The following is a 7,500-nucleotide window of genomic DNA, read 5'->3' on the forward strand; positions in this document are numbered from 1 at the left end:
TTCTTGCCTTAGGATCCAGTTTTTGATGTTTAGCATCAGGAACATGAACCATAACTTCACATCCAAAGATTCTAAGGTGCTTCAAATTTGGCTTCTTCCCGGACCATAACTCCTCAGGTGTAGCGTATGAAATGGATCTTGTTGGACAGCGGTTCGTTATGTACGCAGCTGTCGCCACTGCTTCAGCCCAGTAGTGTTTCTGTAAATTAGCATTAAGCAACATACAGCGAGCTCTCTCCATCAATGTAAGGGTTATACGTTCCGCTAACCCATTTTGTTGTGGGGTATATGGATTAGAAGTTTCATGTATAATGCCACAATTTTGCATGTATTCAATAAACTCGTTACTTAGATACTCTCTTCCATTATCAGTTCTTAATTTCTTTATTTTGCATTCAAGTTGATTTTCCACAAATGCTTTAAAGTCTTTAAATTTATTAAATACTTCAGACTTGTTTTTAAGTAAATAAATAAATACTTTCCTGGTATAGTCATCCACAAATGTGAGGAAATATTGCGCTCCTCCAACTGATTTCACCTCCAGTGGCCCACAGATATCGGAATGTATAAGTTCTAGAGCCTTCTTAGCACGAGAACCTTCCTTAGGAAACGGCAGCCGGGACTGTTTTCCTTCTTGACAAAATTCACATATCATATCCAGCTTATTGTCAGTAAGCTTGACACCTTCTGCACATTTGGAGAGTTTGTTCAGATCAGTCATATTGAGATGAGCCATCCTTTGATGCCATAAGTAGCTGTCACTTTCCTTTGTATCACATGCATATGCTTGTGCACTACTTAAGTTCAGACGATACATGTTATTCACTAATTCACAAGCTACTACTTCTTTTTGAGATTTGTTGAATATTTTACAGTCATTGTTACTAAACTGTACAGAACATTCTTTCTTTATCAGCTGACTCACGGAGAGAAGATTGCTTGCTAACTCAGGCACATACAACACATTGGTTAATTGTATGGTTTGTGTTTGTCCTACACTATTACATATAGGCAGATCTATTTTTCCACAGCTCTTCACTTTAAGCATTTTATCATCAGCAATACGGATGCTTGTAATTGGAGGTGATGATTCATCGTATAGCCAGTCCTGCCTCATTGTCATATGCATGGACGCTCCTGAATCAACAAACCAGCTCTTACTGTCATTTGCTGCACTGGATGCCGAGAACACAGCGACATATCCAGTTTCTTTGCCTTGGTCCTTTTTCTTTGTTTTGCAATTTTTACTTATGTGACCATAACGGTTGCATTTGAAACAACGGGGACCTTTATTAAACTTCGGAGAACTATCAGAGTCCTTTTGTTTATATTTACTTGACTTACTTGCATACAATGCTACTGACTCGGAGCTCTTTATTTCTTGTAAGAGCTTAGTCTTTACAGAGTCTGCTGTAATCGGCACACCAGAACTTTCGAGGGCCATAATCATTGGCTTGTAGACTTCGGGTAATCCAGCAAGGAGTAATGTACCCAGCCACTCATCATTGATGTCAAATGATATGTTTCGAAGTTTATGTGCTGCACTCATTATTCTGTTAACGTAATCTTCAACATTTTGACAATTTTCTAACGTCGTTGTAATCATATCTCTCAATAAGCCCACGCGTCTTGTCAACCCTTTGTCGTCAAAAGCTTTTTGTAAATTGGTCCACACTTCTTTTGCCGTTTTTGCCTCTTGTATATGTATGTAATTCACTGAGTCAACCAACAATATAATTTTTGCCTTTGCTTTCAGGTCGAGCTTTGAATCAACAGGTTCGCCATTATTTTCGATACAGCACCAGAGGTCTTCATGTTGTAAATACGTCATCACGGCAAATCTCCATGTGTTGTAATTATCTCGACCACTTAACTTTTCGATAAGAGTCATTGTATTTGAAGACATTTTGTATAAAAAATATTTTTCTACACAAACCACGCGGCTTTAGGTTATGTCGTGTCAGTTTTAATGACCGGCGACTTTGTATATCGTTATTTCACTGATATTACTTCTCACTGATACTTATTACAAACAGATTACGTTCTGGGCCCATAACCTGATGTAATTAATAGGCTTTATACTTAATTACTTATTTATTTAACAGAATAATACACATTAGCAAAACCTTTTATAGCAGAGAGGGCGGCAAGGACGTTTAACAAAACAGTCAAACGTCATGACGTAGTGAGAAGTTGAGAACGCGGCAATTTCAAATTACTACAACAAAATCGATACGCGAACTCTCGGCAGTATCGCGTCGAACGTCTGAGACTTGGCGATTTTAATGAAATCGATACGCGAACTCTCGGCAGTATCGCATCGAACGTCTGGGACTTTGCGATTTTTATGAAATGATGACCTTTTTTTTTTTTTTTTTTTTCGTCGTCACTCGACTCGCGGTATCGATTTGAAGAAAAACAACTGCTGCCGTTCGAGCTAATGGATATTTAGTGGCTGTGTTTTTTAAGGTAGTTAGGCCGACCGACCTTTCGATATGCGCGGTCGTCGCCGTATTTGTCTCAAGCCGGGGTGGGAAACCGTTATATAATTAGCAAAGGAGCTTTCAAAGATTCTCGATCGAGTCGATTTATTTTTCTTAAATCTTTATTATACAAACGCAACCCGCTTTACGGACGCGACTCTTATATTAATTATTATGATGATGACTATGTATCTCACTCTTATTTACATATATCTCAATCGATGCGCCGCACGCATAAATATCATGACGAGCTCGGTAACGGCGATCGATAACAATAGTCGCGAGGCGCGGCACGTCCGTAACGAAACACACAATCAATCAATACAATAATTTTAATACTGGATATAAATAATTTGACCGCGAATGGACCGACGACGATGCGTTTAAACGTTCCACTGCTTGTGCCCAACGTGATGATGATGATGACGATGATGACGATGATGACGATGACGATATTGAAGATAGTAAAGTTTTGGCATCGACATTAATCGTAATTTTAACACACGGAATCAGGACGATATCACGTTAGAAAATCGATACACGAACGGGACCGGACTCTGTCGTTTTCCGAAATCGATACGCGAACGCCCGAGTGACTATCCGCACCCCGAGGCCGGGCCGCACGATCTTTATTACGGACCGCTACCGTCTCGACGACGACGACGACGACGACGACGACACCTTTCTTTGTCTCAGTCGACATCGCGTATGAAAGAGTGCGATCGTCATCAGCACGAAATTTATGCATCGATACGCGAACGGGACCGGACTCTGTCGTTTTCAGAAATCGATACGCGAACGCATCGGCGGCTGGCTACGCGCAATCCGCGATCGGGTCGAACGATGATGATGATGATGATGATGATGATGATGACGACGACGACGACGATGACATCGAGATCAGGGTCAGATATAGATATGTAGATCGGTGGTATGCAATCGATACGCGAACGCTCTATCGCGCTACGCGGAGACGCATACAGTCGTTCCCGCATATACATGGGACTGGCGCGAGACGCGCCGGTCGGCCGAATCGAGTTCTCTCCGATGCTCTTCTGTTTTGTTTTGTTTGTTGGTGGTTGTGGAGTGTGGTGGAGTGTGTTTGTTTGGTTGGTGGGGTGTTTGTGGTGGTGGTGTTAGTTTGTTTGCGGAGATTGCGTTTTTTTTAGATTTAGTTTTTTTTTTTTTTTATAAAAAAAAAAAAAATTAAAAATTATTCTTAGAAAACGCGCGCGAATCGAACAAAACTAATAACACCCGATACACAAACAACGCGCGCCACCAACGAGAACGCCCGAAACTGAAACTTCTCTATAACCGACAAACGCACGAACGACACAGCGGCGGCGGAGGAGGGAAGAAAAAGGGGATCTCCCCACAACAACACACCGTAAACTGTGTCGGACGACGTCTCCGTTATGTAAGAGCGGAAGGCGTAAGAGAACGTCTCGTTTAATTAACGCGAACGGCGTTGGGCTCCCGAGTCGACTTCGGGGCGGCCCTTAACGCATCGCATCAACGAGCTCGTCGCGCGCTAGTCGCGCGACGGTCGATCATGATATATAAATCAAGGATTTCGGATCTCTCTAAAACCGGGCTGAAAATCGGTCATTATTCGTTTTGCGAAACGATATTTTATAAAAGTGAAGATTTGTATGTGTCTCGTCAAAGAACGTTCCGATGAATCGGACGCGATGCCGCGTCCAAAGTAAATCTGGACGAACGCGAGGCGAGTGTTGAGATATACATTTTCCTCCGTGAACAGATAGAAAAACGAATTCATTTTGTTGTTGTTGTGGTGTGGTGTTGTGTGTGTATTGTAATAAATACGCACACGCACGCACGCAAAAAGCTACCTAGGCACCGGCGCGTCACGGCGTTTCGAACGTCCGACGCGTCGCTTGTCACACGTCTATCATATCATCATCACCCTCATATCTCTCGTATGTGCGGTGTTGGTGTGTGTTAGCTCTAGCTAGCTCCCTGGTTGATCCTGCCAGTAGTTATATGCTTGTCTCAAAGATTAAGCCATGCATGTCTCAGTGCAAGCCGTATTAAGGCGATACCGCGAATGGCTCAATATATCAGTTTTGGTTCCTTAGATCTTACCTCGGTTACTTGGATAACTGTGGTAATTCTAGAGCTAATACATGCAATCAGAACTCTGACCAGTGATGGGATGAGTGCTTTTATTAGATCAAAACCAATCGACGGAGGGCCTCGCGTCCGAAGTCGTTAATTTTGATGAATCTGGATAACTTTTGCCGATCGCATGGTCCAGCACCGGCGACGCATCTTTCAAATGTCTGCCTTATCAACTTTCGATGGTAGTTTCTGCGACTACCATGGTTGTCACGGGTAACGGGGAATCAGGGTTCGATTCCGGAGAGGGAGCCTGAGAAACGGCTACCACATCCAAGGAAGGCAGCAGGCGCGCAAATTACCCACTCCCGGCACGGGGAGGTAGTGACGAAAAATAACGATACGGGACTCTTACGAGGCCTCGTAATCGGAATGAGTACACTTTAAATATTTTAACGAGGAACAATTGGAGGGCAAGTCTGGTGCCAGCAGCCGCGGTAACTCCAGCTCCAATAGCGTATACTAAAATTGTTGCGGTTAAAAAGCTCGTAGTTGCATTTGTGCGCCGCGCTGTCGGTGCACCGCATCCGCGGTGATACTGACACGTCTGCGGAGCATATCGTCGGTGAGCCGTCGGTAAAACGGCGGTTCAATATCAAAATCCTATCGCGGTGCTCTTCGGTGAGTGTCGAGATGGGCCGACAATTTTACTTTGAACAAATTAGAGTGCTCAAAGCGGGCTCAAAATGCTGCTTGAATATTTCGTGCATGGAATAATAGAATATGATCTCGGTTCTATTTTGTTGGTTTTCAGAACTCCGAGGTAATGATTAATAGGGATAACTGGGGGCATTCGTATTGCGACGTTAGAGGTGAAATTCTTGGATCGTCGCAAGACGAACATCAGCGAAAGCATTTGCCAAAGGTGTTTTCATCAATCAAGAACGAAAGTTAGAGGTTCGAAGGCGATTAGATACCGCCCTAGTTCTAACCGTAAATATGTCATCTAGCGATCCGCCGACGTTACTACGATGGCTCGGCGGGCAGCTTCCGGGAAACCAAAGATTTTGGACTCCGGGGGGAGTATGGTTGCAAAGCTGAAACTTAAAGGAATTGACGGAAGGGCACCACCAGGAGTGGAGCCTGCGGCTTAATTTGACTCAACACGGGAAATCTCACCAGGCCCGGACACCGGAAGGATTGACAGATTAACAGCTCTTTCTTGATTCGGTGGGTGGTGGTGCATGGCCGTTCTTAGTTGGTGGAGCGATTTGTCTGGTTAATTCCGGTAACGAACGAGACTCTAGCCTGCTAAATAGGCGTCGTCATTTAGGTGTGCGCCGCTCCGGTGGCGCAACTCACTGGCGACGTATTAAAATTCTTCTTAGAGGGACCGGCGGCTTCGAGCCGCACGAGATTGAGCAATAACAGGTCTGTGATGCCCTTAGATGTCCTGGGCCGCACGCGCGCTACACTGAAGGAATCAGCATGTTCTCCCTGGCCTAGAGGCCCGGGCAACCCGTTGAAACTCCTTCGTGCTGGGGATTGGGGTTTGCAATTATCCCCCATAAACGAGGAATTCCTAGTAAGCGCGAGTCATAAGCTCGCGTTGATTACGTCCCTGCCCTTTGTACACACCGCCCGTCGCTACTACCGATTGAATGATTTAGTGAGGTCTTCGGACCGACACGCGGTGGCTTCACGGCCGTCGGCGTTGCTGGGAAGTTGACCAAACTTGATCATTTAGAGGAAGTAAAAGTCGTAACAAGGTTTCCGTAGGGGAACCTGCGGAAGGATCATTAACGTGTGTGTATGTGTGCGAGACGCGTGATATGTTCACGAACGTTGTTGCGCCGCTGTCGCTGTCGCTGTTGTGACGACGACGACGACGACGACGACGACTTCGTACATACCGTGTTTACACATATATATATGTAATACATCCATAATGATATATATATACGACATATATACATATATATGTACGTACGCGCGCGCTGCTGTTCGTATCTAATGCGGACGAGCGCGCGCGCGTGTGCGTGCGTGTGTGTGTGCGTGTTTGTATATATGTATAAAAAATAAAAAATAAAATGTGAAATAATTGTCTCTAGCGTCTATTACGCCTAACGGCGCAGCGGCGACGGCGCCGTGGCGGTGGCCGGTGGCGGTGGTGGCATTCGTCGAAAGTGCTACCGCCGCCGCTGCCTCCGCCGCCGTCGAAGCGGCCGGGTGGCGGAAAAACGCCGAGAGACGAGCGCCGACCGGGGCATACCAAACGGAGCGTTCGAAGCGGTGAAAATCCCCACTGCCTAGCTCAGGCCCTTTATTGTCGGTTGGCGCTATACAAAACGAAATTTAAGCGGTTAGAAAGATGACAATGTCGTGCGTCACGCCAGCTCGTTGGGGGGTGCGCGGGTCGTCGTCGTTCATCATTCTAAAGGATTCGCGTCGGGGCGTTAAGCTTTTTCGGTGCCGTTTCTTTATGAACGCCTCGGCGCACATGAATTCGACCAACTTTCGACGTTAATACATAAAAACGGACAATCAAGTGGCCGACGGCGAGAGCCGTAGGCCGCTACCGTAAGTAATAACAACATTAAGAAAAAACCATTACCCTGGACGGTGGATCACTTGGCTCGCGGGTCGATGAAGAACGCAGTTAACTGCGCGTCATAGTGTGAACTGCAGGACACATTTGAACATCGACATTTCGAACGCACATTGCGGTCCGTGGAGAAATATCCAGGACCACTCCTGTCTGAGGGCCGGCTGTTAAAATATAAAAACCACACTGTTCGGTGTCGAACGCGCGCTACGTGCGCTCCCGCCGGTCGATGCGCGCGGCGGTGACGCGCGACGCGGCGGCGGCGGGTTGGTGGGGGGTGATGAACGAGCTCGCGGACGGTGCGATGAGACGATCTCTAATAAGAGTCTC

At 45.9% G+C, this 7,500-nt stretch overlaps 2 non-coding genes across 2 annotated transcripts; both read left to right on the forward strand.

Annotated features, from left to right (window-relative positions):
• Positions 1-4,463: 4,463 nt before the first annotated feature.
• Positions 4,464-6,367, forward strand: LOC137925056 (small subunit ribosomal RNA). The gene has a single exon (XR_011107639.1). It is a non-coding gene; the product is annotated as a small subunit ribosomal RNA (ribosomal RNA).
• Positions 6,368-7,176: 809 nt separating this feature from the next.
• Positions 7,177-7,333, forward strand: LOC137925060 (5.8S ribosomal RNA). The gene has a single exon (XR_011107642.1). It is a non-coding gene; the product is annotated as a 5.8S ribosomal RNA (ribosomal RNA).
• The last annotated feature ends 167 nt before the right edge of the window (positions 7,334-7,500 follow it).

Source organism: Battus philenor, unplaced genomic scaffold (assembly GCF_028537555.1).
Source record: "Battus philenor isolate CCGP_79_NKW_IND1 unplaced genomic scaffold, ilBatPhil1.0.hap1 SCAF_25, whole genome shotgun sequence".
Classification (NCBI taxonomy): domain Eukaryota; kingdom Metazoa; phylum Arthropoda; class Insecta; order Lepidoptera; family Papilionidae; genus Battus; species Battus philenor.